Below are 15,553 nucleotides of genomic sequence, written 5' to 3'. Positions count from 1 at the left end.
CTTGTTTAATTTGCATGGCCTCCACCTATCTATTATGCATGTGTTCCACATATTTTCCTTTTTAATTTTTTTTTTGTTTTCCAAAACCAATTTATGATAAATAAAATGTTAATTCCTAATTGAGCTTGCCCTACAAAAATGTCATTTTATTTGAAAGAAACTGAGTTTGAAAAAGATTAAAAATAGATTTTTTGCTGAGAATTTTCTTTTTTTTTTAGAAATTTAATGCAAAAATGCTTTAAAAAGAAAAATGATGAACCTAATTTACTGAAATAAGCAAAAATAAACATTAACTATCATTTTACAAACGTAGTCAACTAAAACAAGATAAAATAAAATAAACTAAACAATAAAAAATAAAGCTAAAATTAAATTAAATAAAAATTAAAAATTTGGTGTCTATAGATAGTACTAATTTCTTTTTCTAAGAAATCCTTTCAGCCTTAAACCGATTTGATTCAAAGAACAAGAGATAAAGGAAGACGAAAGCTGTCGGACGCTCACAAGGACAATACCGGATGTCCAATAAACTGTGCAGATCTTATCGGACGCAAAACATCCTCACCGAACGTCCGAAAGAATTAAAACAATCCTTCAAACTCTCTGCCTGCCTTCGGACGCACGAAAAACTCCATCATCGGACGTCCAATAGAATTGAGATACTCTCTGTCTGCTATCGGACGCAAGCATCGGAAGCACCGAACGTCTGAAAGAATTAGGATGATTTCCTTCAAGTTCTCTATCTGCTTTCGGACGCAAGCATCAGAGATACCGGACGTCCGAAAGAATTGAAAGAGATTTTTCAAACTCACTGCCTGCTGTCGGACGCAAGTATCGGAAGTACCGGACATCTGATACTCCCAACAACTAGTTGACTCTTCAAATACCTTTTATCCATTGGAAGCATTAATGGGGCACTTTTTGATCTCATATAAATAGTACATGATCAGAAACTTTTAGAGAACTTTTGCACACTGAGAATATAAAAGATTAAGAGTAGTTTTAGTAAGAAAACACTCTCGAAGGAACAATTTGTACTCTTTGTGGTATAAGATTCTTATGTGAGAAAAACACTTCAATAGTATAGCTTTGTGAGGGTTATCCTGAGTGATTGTAAAACTTCCGAACTTGACCAAGCGGAACTTGGGGCAAAGAGGAAGTGAGCCTTCCTTTGTACACAAAGATTGGTTGTATTTCATCAACTTGAAGAAGCTTGTTCTATAAAGTGATCTTCAAGCTCAAGAGGAGCTTGTTAGTCAAATTGGTTTGCTTTTCTTCCCTTTTTATTTACTATCTTGTGAACCTTAATTGCTTATCTCTTCTACTCTCAAGTGATATTGCTCTCTTACTAATTGTTTCATTGATTGGTCACCTAGAAAAGAGGGTAAATTTCACATTTAACAAAAAGTGTCCCATAACTTGATTAGTTTTTTAAATAACCTAATTCACCCCCCCTCTTAGGTTGTCTTTGGTCCTAACAAGCTTTTTGCAAAAAATTTAAAGCTTTATCTGAACCATTCTTCGCTGCAACTATCGAAGGAACCATGCCAATAATAGATGACAATTGAAGTGGGTGTTGCTCCATAGTTGAAGCCCCATCCCCCAACCCACCAACATCCTGCTCCATGGTATGCTCACGGTCAATGATTCACTTTGACAGATTCTACACCACTACAGACACTCCTTTGATTGTCTATTTGACTTTGTCCTGGTTCACCCAAATTTTAGACTCTATCTCCTCCATCTGCGCATCGCCATCGGCAGCCTGTACTGGCTGCGACTTTGGAACAAAGACTTGACGAATTGTTTGTTGAGTACTCGCTTGTTTAACTACCTTATGCAAATCTTGTAGAGGTCGTAGAGCTGGGTTCTTCTTGAAACAGACCCCCTCGTCATGACCAAACCTTTCGCAGTAACCACAAAATGCAAGCCATCGTTCAAACTCCACCTTCTACCAAAAATCGAAATCTTCATCTCCTATCCAAATCCTTCTTGCTGGTGGTTTCGAAACATCCATCTCAATCAATAACCTTGCCACCGATGGTCTCCTAAGGTCACTTGTTGCCATATCAATTTCCAACAACTGCCCCAATGTAGAAGCCAACTTGCTCAACTGAACCTTGCTGGAAAAAAGGAATCGGTAACTCAAGAAAAGTCACCCAAACATGCGCTGCCACAATTTCCTGATTAGCCTTGAAATCCAACATCCATTTCGATACTGTCATAAGTGAACCTTGAATATACCAGGTCCGGCGCACAAATAATCGAGTGTAATCCTCTTCCAACAAAGGCCTAATCAAAATATGATTTGCATCAAGAAGACCCACAGAGCACTCTCCCTTTAACCCTAACGAGATAAAAAAATTTCGCACTATCTCCTTAGGTGGGCAGCTAAAGGAAAACCTCCCCACCAAAGCATTCCGAAACGGTTCTGCTAGTTGCATCATCTCAGCCCGAGACAACCGTAAAGATGGCTTCCCCCGAAATGAAGATACCACACCAACATCCAACACATCCTCCTGAGACGAACCAGCGGTCGCAACCACCGCTGCAAAGCTTTTGACACCACTTAAATTCGGATCTGGCGGCTTTGGAGTTTCCATGAGAGACAGAAACCCTAGAAACCTGACCCATGCTTCATTTAAATGCACTTAATTTGTAATTTATAGGGATTTTATGTTTATTCACATTTCTTTAAAATAATAAGGTAAATTTGCTATATATTTACATTTTATTTTAAATTGTTATCAATTAAATTGGTGTCTTGACCATTTTGTTGATTTTGAAGTATAAATAGGGCAAATTCTATCTCATTTAGCCATTAATTCAAGGGACGTACCCTCTATTATTTTTCAATCATTTTTTATGTATTTTTATGTATGATTGCATGTTTTAAGTAGTTTTTCTTTTATTTACTCATTTTATTCATTTTAAGCTTCCATTTATTTAATTTTGATGTTTATTTGGGAGGCATTTAAATGCCAAGTTGTAATAGATATGTCTTCCCTTTTGCCCAAGAAAATGTATTTAGATAGACAAACGTAATAGATAGGTTTATTATTTCCAAAGATTCCCCTCTTAGATTGTAGTTAGGGCCCCCAAATATAATAATTAGATATTATTTTGCTTGCATGTTTGTGTAGTTATGTGCTTGCATGTCTACTTGTTTTTCCTAGAGTTTTGCATCTAAATGTTATACCTATGTATTATGTGCCTAATATGCTTTATGTGTTTGTTTGCTTTATTTATGTTTTATATGCTTTATTTATTTATTTATAATGAGTGCATGACGCCACCATACTAGTCCAACGCTAGTTGCAGTTTTTCTCCCCAATTTCTCATTAGTCTAACGCTAGTAAGAATTTGTAGAAATAGGCTAATCCAATGCGAGACTCCGGGCTAATCCAATTTGTAGAAATTCGCTCCACTCCGGGATGACCAGCCCAAGGAGTGTCATGGGTCTCTCGCAGCAACTGTCGCCTAAATCCCCCTCCTGCCGGGACATAAGCTCTACCGCCCTTGGCAAAGAGTAAGTCGTCTTCGAGCCAGTAACGACGAACTCTGCCCTCACGGACTTGGGTGATCAGGGTCTGGTACACTAGATCATTCGGGGACTCTGCCTTGATCTTGTCCCTGAAGTCCGTTTCAACAGTGCTAAGTGCAGCAACGTACTCCTCGACATACTTTCTGCTAAGGGCGTCGGCCACCGCGTTCTCCCTTCCTGGCTTGTGAATCAGTCAAAGTCAAACTCGGCCAGAAACTCCTGCCAACGCGATAGATTCATATTTTGGTATGACATTTATTGCATCTCATGCATTTTTCTACTTTTAGGTTATTTTCATTTGCATGATACATCCCCCTATTCCCTTATCCTTATAGGCGTAAATCATGTCATTTAGACTTGCATTTAATTTAGATAATTAAAAATAGGCTAGTTCATTTGCTTAACTAGATTAGAAGAATCACCATTTAAAAATGAAAAATGGACGAGTATGGTTTTTTAGTCTTAGCACGCTATTATCCCTCTATAAGAAGAAAAATTGAATCACAAATTTTAGTCTCCTGTACCCGTTATGTTGCATTCTCCTCTTCTAGGTCATGTATATTTATTTATATATTATAATTTCCTTTTTTGAGTTTCGTTATTTGTATATTCGTGACCTCTTCAAGGGATCATTCTTGGGCTTTACAATTCATGTGATTTGCACCAATTAAATTTTGAAGAAACATCTCGTCCTACTCAATACCCCCAAGGTACAGGTTTACATTCATATAGAAGCATCCAAATATGATAAGTTTTATAAATTAGACTAGAATACTTTTTGACTAAATCTCACAACCATCTTTAGTTAGGTCGAAAGGGTGTCTTAGATTTGAGTCGATCAAATCTTTGCCTTCTATTTCTTCAACCGTGACTTCTGAACTCATTTTCTCTTACTTTCTAAGACTTGGAGTCATCTAAAAGGGGTTTTATTTACTTTTTTTAATTTTTCAAATATTTTGGGTGATTTGGTACACTTAAACTTGATACCAAGTGGCAACTCTATTTTTTTCTAATAAAAACCCTTTTACACTATTATTTTAGGCCAAAACTATCGCATATTCTAAGTCTCATTTTAGGCCCCATTTCTTTATTTTCTAAAATAAAATCAAATATTCATGTTTCTAACTCCTTCCCTTTTTATTTTTTCAAAATCGGGTGCAACAGTTTTTGATATTTAAGGTACCAAGATCTTCGTCCCTTTTTTTTTTATTCGATTATTAACTATAGCAAGATCTATTGTAGTATTTAGTCATTCTCTAAATGTGGATCTAATAATCATTAGAATAGAACCTATATGAATCCATCCTATGGATTATCTTATTTTCTCTAGTATTTTTTCTAATTTGTCATAAATATCCTTTTTAGATATTAATGGGATTATTATTTTACTGGTAGTAAGGCTATATTCTAGCACTTTTTCTTTGATATTTATTCCATAGAACATATGGTATTTTTTTAGATAAAATTTGATCTTTTCTAATGCAGATAGATTAAATCCACTATAAGAGTTTATTGAAAAATTACTTTTTAAAATTTTTGCTAATATTTTTCTATCTATAAGCGCTTCCTGACTATATTCATCTAACTTTTCTGAATGAATATCTATCATTTCAGTAGAGTTATTTTTCTCTTCTTCTATCTCACTCATCTTCACTACTTCTTTCGTAATCTATATCTGTAAAGATAAATATACTTTCATTGGAAGAAATTTCCTTTATTTCTACAAATCTATTTAATTCATTATTATTAATCAAGTTTTCAATATCATCATCCACCTCAAATCTCTTATTATTAAATTTTTTAGGACATTGATTTGCTAGGTGTCCTTTTCCTTTACAAAATGAACATTGATAATCTGTTATATTTCTCTTTTTCTTATTCCTTCTATATATCTTTTTCTTTCTTGGAAATTTTTCTCTATGTTTGTAATATTTAGTCTTTCTTCTTTTCATATATTTTCTTTTAAAATACTTTTACTTTTTATATCTATTTTTCATCTTATGATAATAATATGGAGCGTCGCATCCTATTTGGGTAGGCATATTAATATCATTACCATATAGCCTTAATTGATGTTTTAATTCACATGTCTTTCTAAAGAGTATGGATTTTTCACACCATTTACTTAGTTTATCTAACGTATGGAATATTCTTTTTCTAGAACATCTTTAGTTTCAAAATTATATTCTTCTCTTAATTTCTTACCCCATGGGTCGGGAATCTTTGAGAAAAATATTTCTAAATATGTTTTTCTTTTCTTTGAATCTATTCTATAATAATAATTTTGAAAAATACAGATATACTTATCTATTTCACACATATTACAAAGTGTTAATTTAAGCAATGCATCGGTATATTTTTGGACTAAATTAACATTTTTAAAATAACTTCCTTCACCAATGAATTCAAGATGAATTAATTCAAGTGATCTAGTTATCACATCATTTGTATCTTATTCTTCTCCATATATTATTGATTTAGTCTCTTCTAGTAATGTCTTCCAATATCGAGAGACGCTATTTACTAGAGATATTTCTAAAAATCCTTTTGACTCTTCATATGATAATTTTTTTATAAAAACTGCTAATCTTAATCCAATTTTCCATTTATCTATTGCTTCTTCTGTATTTTTTACATAGTCCAAATCTAAAAATTTTCCAAAAGAAAATATAGTTTCAGGTGTGGTCCTATCTAAAAGTGTATAACTTTCATTATCTAGGTATCCTTTTTGCCTTGTTATATTCATTAGTGACGAAATAAAAGAATTTCCTAAACCAGGTTTATGCCTAGCAGACGAGGAGGCGGATTTATTGGATGAAGGTATATCATTTATATTTGGGTTTATTTCTGGTTTTAGATTCGACTTTATATTTATCATTAGATTATTAAATTTGTTACTTATTTTTTATACTTCAGAATCTGAGAGACAAGTAAAGTTATCTTCAGATTCACTCATTTTATTTTAGAAATATGTTCTGTTAGACATTCAATAGTGGTTTTATTTTTTTCAGTAATTTTTTCTTCTGAATTTGTTTTTTCTAGTTTTCTTAATTATTTGAATTTCTTTCTTTAGATCTTTATATATGTATAACATTGTTTTTTATATTTCAAATAGGTCCTTCTCTATTTTTAAATTCCCAGGTTCTATTATTTTGTAGTTATCTGAATTCATGTATGCGTTCTTATCAAATGTAGATTTCTTTCTCATATGATTTTTTTCCAAATTTTGCTTTTGTATCTCTAATAATATATTTAATGCTTCCATTATAATTTCTTCAAAATGGGTTTTTATTTATAAGATTTCTTACTCTATTTATTTTAGCTTTTATTGCTAGGTCTCTACTAATGTATTTTTGACATTCTTGGAAATATGTTACTCTTTCTGGGTTATTCATTGTTTATCTAAGTGTCCATTTCTATAGTGGGATGTAAGTTCTTTGTTTATTTGTGCATATTAATTAGTTAGTGAATATTTTTCATATTCTGCTTCTCTTAATGCCTTGTATCTATCATGGCAAGTGACGGGATGACAATTATTCAAAATAACATAAAACCACCTTTCTTGGTAATATGTAATGCTTTCATTTAATTGTTGTAACTGGTATGCATATTCTTTGATAAGAAATAACATTGAAACACATATTTCACATTCTTCCATTTTAAGGAGATGGATAATGCCAATCAGAGTCATCAAATTCTATTCCACTATCAAACTATCTAATATGAACTGGGTTTGCATCATATTCTTTATCAGAAATATAATCATCATTATTATTTAAGGGAATATGTAGATCATTTCTCGACTCTGATACCATTTCGGTGCCCAAATTTAAGTCAAAATTTAAGTTTGGGTTGGCTAACAAGATATTTATATTTATGATTTTTGATGTAAAGGATATTTTTATTTGTAAAATATATTTAGAATGTATTATATTTATTGATAAGGTACTAAATGAGTTTGTAGAATCTTCCATAAAAATTTTTTTCAAGAGAATAGAATGCATACCATATCAAAACTAACAATTTTTTATTAACAAAGGAGAAGGGTCCATCATGTTTCCGTACCTTTATTTTTTATTTTTGACCAACAAAACTTCGGCTACCTCCTCGAGAATTTCTTACTTGGGTGTTTCAGTCTCCAACCACAAGGGTGACTTCCTTCAAGGGCCGCTTCAGAATTTTGCAGCACAGTTTAGTTTTGTTTCCTATATCTAAGCGTACTCAGATACAAAGGATGAAAAGTTATGAAGAAAACTTCTTCCTTTATTAATGAAGAAATTGTAGTACAAGATAGGTTGGCGTACTACTCTCTCTCTCTCTCTCTTTCTCTCTCTTTCTCTCTTTCTTGTTAACTAGACATGAATTAGAGAAATATTTTAAAGGAAAGTTGCTTCTGCGTAGGCTCAATTGTCCTCCTTTACAAGTAGTCATCCTATTTATAAAGGTTGCGGACTTTATTGCCGGACTTTAACTGATACTTTCCATAGATTTTAACTTGTTTTAATCCCACGGACTTAACCAAAATATTTTGGATTTCGAGAGTGATGTAAGTGCTTACGTCTTATTTCATACTTTGACTACTTGAAACGGTGTCATTATCTTCTTTTTTACTTTTTAGTACAAGTCGGACACGTGTTATTTTTGTGTTTCAACTGTAAATTTTGGTAACCACAAGAATCACAGGATGCCACTACTATAACCTCTTGGAAGTATGGAATATTGGTAACGAACATTCCACACTTGAAACTTGGCAGCACAAGCTCCATAGGTTGATGGAAAAGTCATCACCTCTTTAGGTGGTGTGATACACTACATGTTTCTTTCTTTTTAGATCTATATGGGCAGATCTATGTATAGCCTATTTAGGAGTGAAGTGCTTTTGTTCTTAAAGTATTTTTTGAGTGATGGAGGTACATTGAGATGTCTGGTAAACGCCATTCATAAATTTACGAGTAGATTTTTTGCCTCCAAAGTATTTTTTGGAAGCTCAAAATCGGTGCCTTTGATATAATAACTTTTATGTCTCAAAAAATAAAAAATTAAAATTTGACTATCTTTTTATTTTTTTAAAACCTCCCATCCCACTCCCAACTACTATGTTTAAGATTCAAATCTGAACCTAGCAGTGAGAAAATCTCTAAGAGCTGTCCCAGATTCAACACTCCAATTATGAAATGTATAAAGAAGCAAGTACTTTTAAAATTTAAATTGCAATCATCCTCATATAATATGCATTTATATACGTATGCATCTAGACTATATAATGAAGTAGTTAAATGGCTCCTAGTTGTAACACATAGATACGATGGACAAATATGCGACCTCTCACATCTGCATACAAACATGTTATATGTATATTAGTTATTCCCTCATGCAATTTGCACAGGTATTTTTATTTTTCAAAATGAAATTCAATCGGATATTGCTATATAACAATTAAAATAAAATTTTTATAAGATATAGATACGCAATATAAGCGAACATGAAGTTAAATAGAATTTAAAAAATTATCTCATGAACAAATTAATGATTAGCTTTTTTTTTTAATTGATGATTAGCTTCCATTAAATCTACCCCTATGATTTAAGTTGATTCACATGAATGGTTGGCGATAAGGGAACATGTAGAACGAGGACATCTATTAAATCTACTCACACTTTAAAAGCCAAAAAAAAAAGGAAAGAATTTATTAAGATAATACTACGTACAGGGAAAAGGATTCAAAATTTGCCCAATTCGGTAGCATGTGAATGTGAATGTAAAAAATAATTAAATCTACAATAGTCTAATTACGAAGAAAGAGAATATATAATTGTTTCATTAATTTCTTATATTTGGGTAATAGATGAAATCGATTCGCAAGGGACTAATTTTAAAGAAAAGAAAATATATAGTTTTAAATCATGATACGAACTTGATTCTCCAAACTCCCACTCTTGAAGAAATGAATTACACAGGCAGCAGAAAGATATATCTCGACCAGGTTATAGATACAAAGATGGAACAATCTTGACCCCTCTAACCCACAAAATTGTGAATCTTGAATCTAATCGCGACCCACAACTCAATACAATAGCGAACTAAGATGTGTTGGTAGAATGGCGCTACAATTCAACATGGTCTTGAATTGATAAGCCAAAATTTGAACAAAGGAGACACGAGTCACTTTGTATCAAGGAACATTCCTAAGGAAGAAGAAAGAGAAAACTCTCAAATTTTATTCATCATCTGACTTAACTATAAAAAACGTTGACACTTGAGGCTTATTTATAGCCTTTTACAAGACTCAAAGACCTAAACCAACTTGGAAATAATTAATTACTTTCCTAAAACTCTAACTCTTCTAGAATAGGAAACTAACAAACTCAAATTGGCTTAACTATGGTCAACATGACCTTAGCCTTTATTTTCCTTATTAACGACTCAAAAATAACTCAAGACTAACTCTAATTAACTAACAATTATTGTTGGAAACTTAATTAAATAAACAATAATAAGAAATAAGCATGACATAGGTTTAGATCTTCAATGATTCTTGAGCTTGATTGCACCATCAAGCATCGTATTAGAATGTGAAGACTTGTAAAATGAATTTCTTGGACTCTAAGGGGATTCAAATCTTCATGTTCTCATCATTCCCCTCCTTTTGAAAGACAATTTGTCCTCAAATCGAGTGCTTGCTTATAAAGGAGTAACTTGGGGAATGCCTTGATAAATGTAATCCAAGAAGCATGTTGCCAACTCAACTTGGTCATGAACACGAACCATTGCACATGTTCCATTCGCCAAAGAACATTTTCCATTCGCCAAAGAACAGTTTTGATATCTCTATCATTCCCTCCCCTGTGAAAATGATTCGGCCTCGAATTGATGCCTAGATCAAAACAAAGAACGAGATATAAGTAGGAGTGAAAGAATTATAAGTACTAAATTCCTCTAATTGATAACAAGTAGAGAAAACTTGGACACCATGCATCATTCAAGACTCTTATCATGCCCTAAAGACAAACTAGAGCTGCTAATGAAACATGCATCACAATTACTAGCACAAAGGTCATAAAACTCAAGGATAATAAATGAATCACAAGAACACAAAACGAAAATCTCACAACACAAACAATTGCAATACTGAAAATGGCTCAATTCTATACTAGAACTATTAACATAATGCAAACAAACACAAAAATCAGAATTTAAAGTGGGAATTTCAGTTCCAAAATTATTCAAAAGATAACTTTCTTCCAACGCAAGAGACTTGTTTATGAAGGCAGTGCACTTTGCCATAGATTGATAGTAGAAATTTGTAACTCCTCGAAAGATCAACAATCCATCAAAAGGTTTAGAAATGGTGCATATCAAAACCATCTTTACTTCACTTCGTTCAACCTGCAAAAGACCATTAACACTAAACAAAGTAAAGTAAGATCGTTAGAAGAAACATAGGATCTCACACCCTTTCTCAAAATCAACTCATTTTCAGACTTTTCGCTCTCTTTTTCGAGCTCAATAGTTGACTCAATAGCTAACTTTTTTCTCTTATTAGTCTCAACCTCTTTCTCTTTTTCAATTCTCTTGAATTTTACCTCATCAATCACTATTTGCTCAATTAGCTCTTTCTTCACACTATAACGCTCATACTCATTTTTCATATATGCTAGATCAATACAAAATTGTTCATAAGCGAGTGAAACAAGTACAGAATGACGACCATTAAATACAAAGGAATATTTATTAGTACGTCCATCATATTTAACTTCTCGCCTCAATATCTACGCTTTACCCAACAATACATGTGTCACTTGAATTGGGACTACATCGCACAACAGTTCATTCGCATACTTGCCAATTTGAATAGGTACAAGTGTGTGCTTAGTAACCTAAATATCACCATGAACACTCGGAAACTTATACGGTTGAAGATAATCAATGGTTGGAAGATTTAATTTCTCAACCATAATAGCACTTGCGAGATGGCCAAACTACAAATTTTATCTTTGACACTACAACGAGTATAAAACCAACAATACAACTGAGATTTGACGATGTCCAACTGATTATCTACACCACATAATGCCACTTGTTTGACTCCCTTAGGATCAGGAAGACGATGTTGTAAGATAGCTTTTATACACCTCGTACTCGTCATAATGTATAAGGGAACCTGCAAAAAGTTAGTGAAACAAAAGATATTTTCCTCACCACTCAAGCTCACGTGTATATACTCGTCACTCATGTATCACACAAGTATATTTTGCTCTATGGATCTCACCAACTCCTTCAAGTCCTTGATCACAACCCTTGAAGCAATATGATTTGCTCATAAGTGATCAAGATTGCTTAACAATTCAACTCACAATTGTATGTGACATGGAATGTAAGTTAGAGGTAATTCAAGATTGGACTTTACAACTCAACACAAGAGGAAAACTAGAAAATTGATTCAAGTGAAGTTAGAAATTATTCAAGACAAAGCACTATGGAAACACGACTCAAACGGACCATAATGACTAGACAAATCAGATTTGAAACTGGAAAAACAAGACACAATTCGGCAGAAATTTAGAAACCTAGATGATAGTCTACCCAATTGTATGCGTTATGGCTGGAAGTTGGAGTTTAGTTTGAATGGTTCTTGGATGCATCTTACGAAAGTAAGATGCTGTTTTTTTTTGGGAGCTTTCCTAAGTGCATTTTTGGATTTTGACAGCTGATAATATGAACCAAGTCCAACAAGAATTAGAAATCAAGAATTTGAAAACAAGATTCCAAATCCCTCTGGTTTCCAAATCCAAACGCAAGGCTGCCTTTTTTTTCCTTCTTTTTTTTTAACTTGCCAATTCGAGAAAACAAGGTAGCCGCACTTCAAGATTCAAGAGGATGAACTTTAGGATTTTCAAAGTTCAAGATTTAGAAACTTTTGTATCCAGATTTTTTTCAAGAATCCAACCTTGCAATCCAAGAGTTTCAAGAATACACCAACTCAACTATAAGATGCAAGAACAATAAGAGACAACACAAGGTAACTCAGTGAATAATATCTGATGAATAGTATTTTTTTTGGACTCAATTAAACAAAAGCAACGAAACAAGACTCTCTCAAAGAAACGAATTGCACAGACAGCGGAAGGATCTATCTTGACCAGATTATGGATACAAAATCGAACAACCTCGACCCTTCTAACCCATAAAATTGTGAATCTTGAATCTAATCGCGACCCACAACTCAACAAAATAGCGAACCAAGATGTGTTAGTAGAATGGTGCCACAATTCAATGTGGTCTTGAATTGATAAACCAAAACTTGAACAAAGGAGACACGACTCACTTTGTATCAAGGAATATTCGCAAAGAACAAGAAAGAGAAAACTCTCAAATTTTATTTATCATATGACTTGACTATAAAAAACGTTGACACTTGAGACTTATTTATAACCTTTTACAAGACTCAAAGACCTAAACCAACTTGAAAATAATTAATTACTTTCCTAAAACTCTAACTCTTCTAGAATAGGAAACTAACTAATTCAAATTGGTTTAACTATGGTCAACATAACCTTAGCCTTTATTTTCCTTATTAACGACTCAAAAATAACTCAAGACTAACTCTAATTAACTAACAATTATTGTTTGAAACTTAATTAAATAAAAATAATAAGAAATAAGCATGACATAGGTTCAGATCTTCAATGATTCTTGAGTTCGATTGCACCATTAACCATTATATTAGAATGTGAAGACTTGTAAAATGAATTTTCTTGGACTTTAAGGGGATCCAAATCTTCATGTTCTCATAAAATTATCTATCCATAGTTTGGTATCAAAACAAAAATAGGATTTGATAGTGATAGGTCCATATAAACTAAGAGTTATTAGAGGCGCTTTATAAAATATTGCTGTAGTTGTAAACTGAGAAAAAGGTTTTTTTTTTACCGTAGATGTATGTTTAGACTTTTTATTTAAATTTTTTTGAAGTATATTAGAAACTTTTTTTCATGCTAGATGTAGTTTGGTATCCACTACCCTCTTCATTGGACACCTACCACCACTTTGATGATCTTGATCCCGATTTTTTGATGTTTACAAAATAATTGGATAATTCAAACTAATATTTTTTCAATGAGAAAGCTTTTCAGCTTTAAAGAAATTTGATTTAAAAAGCAATTCAAAGAAGAAAAAGGAAGTTGAAAGCTGTCGGACGCTCACAATGACAATATCGAATGTCCGATAGACAGCACGGGTACCGGACGATCATATCGGACGAAGAACATCATCACCGGATGTCCGAAAGAATTGAAATGATTTTTCAAACTCTTTGTCCGCTTTCGGACGCAAGAATCGGAAGTACTGGACGTCCGATACTCTCAACAGCTAGTTGACTCTTCAAGTACCTTCTATCCGTTGGAAACTTTAATGATACACTTTCTTGGTCTTCCATAAATAGAGTATGGTCAGAAATTTCAAACAACTTTTGCACACTGAGAATACAAAAGATCAAGAGTAGTTTTAGTGAGAAAATACTCTCCAAAGAACATTTGTACTCTTTGTGGTGTAAGGTTCTTTGTAAGCTTTTCGTTTGTGAGAGAATACTTCAATAGTATAACTTTGTGAGGGTTATCCTGAGGGATTACAAAACTTCCTAACTTGACCGAGTGAAACTTAGGGCAAGGAGGAAGTGAGCCTTCCTTTGTACACAAGATTGGTTGTATTTCATCAATTTGAAGAAGGTTCTTTTGTGAATTGATCTTCGAACTTAAGAGGAGGTTGGTAGTCAATTGGTTTGCAATTCTTCTCTTTTTATTTATCTATTATCTCGTGATCCTTAAATTACATATCTCTTCTACTTCTCTCAAGTGATATTGCTCCTTTATTGATTGATTCATTGTGTGATCACTTAGAAAAGAGGGTAAATTTTGCATTGAGTAAAAAGTACACATAATCTGATTAGTTTTTTAATCAACCTAATTCGCCCCCCTCTTAGGTTGTCTTCGGGCCTAACAATTGATATCAGAGTTTGGCCTCCTAGAGATTAAGCTCAAGCGGTTTAGGAGCAAAGATGACAACCAACAATACCATATTTTTTTAAGGACAATCTGTAACTAGGTCTCCAATGTTTAATGGGTCAAATTATGTGAGTTGGAAAGAGAGAATAGTTATCTTCTTGCAATCGATTAACATTGAATTGTGATTTATTGTTAATGAAGGTCCATATGATGTCTCAATAAAAGATGAAAATACTCATAGACCTAGACTGAAAACAAGAAATGAATTGACTGCAGAGGATAGAGCTCATCTCACCTTAAATGCAAAAGTTATGAATGTGTTATATAGTGCTTTAGACTGAATCTATTAGGCTCAAAAGCTGTAAGGCGGCTAAAGAGATTTGGGACAAATTGAGAGAAATTTATGAAGGTAGTGAGAATGTTAGAGAACAAAAGAAATCTATCTTGGTTACTAAATATGAGTCATTTAAGATGGAATCTCATGAAGATATTGATAAAATGTATTATAGATTTAATGATTTTATTAAGGATTTAGAGGTTCTGAAAAAGGAATACTCCTTAGGAGAGAAAAACAAAAAAATCTTGAATATTTTGTCTAAAGATTGGGAGAGTAAAGTGACTGCTATGGAAGAGGTGAAAGATTTGAATTTAATGCCCATTGAATCTCTTATAAACTCTCTAGCATCTTATGAGTTGAACCTTAAGACTAAGGTACAAGAAAAAGAAGATACAAAAGTAAAAAGGAGCATTGCTCTAAAAGTATCTCAAGATAAAGATGACTTTATTTCATTGGATGGTAAAGATATGGATGTTGATGACAATGACCTAACTCTCATCACAAAAAGCTTCAAAAGAATGCTCAACAAATGGAGATTTAGAAAAGGGGGATCTAACAATTCGAATTCCAATAAATTCAACAATGCAAGAAACAAAGGAAAGCAACAGGCCAACAAAAAGTAAGATGACAAATGCTATGAATGCGGCCAATTTGGACACTACATGAGTGAGT

The sequence above is a fragment of the Coffea arabica genome, chromosome 6e, assembly GCF_036785885.1.
Source record: "Coffea arabica cultivar ET-39 chromosome 6e, Coffea Arabica ET-39 HiFi, whole genome shotgun sequence".
NCBI lineage: Eukaryota > Viridiplantae > Streptophyta > Magnoliopsida > Gentianales > Rubiaceae > Coffea > Coffea arabica.
The sequence above is the reverse complement of the archived record's forward strand: the minus strand, read 5'-3'. Positions refer to the sequence as shown.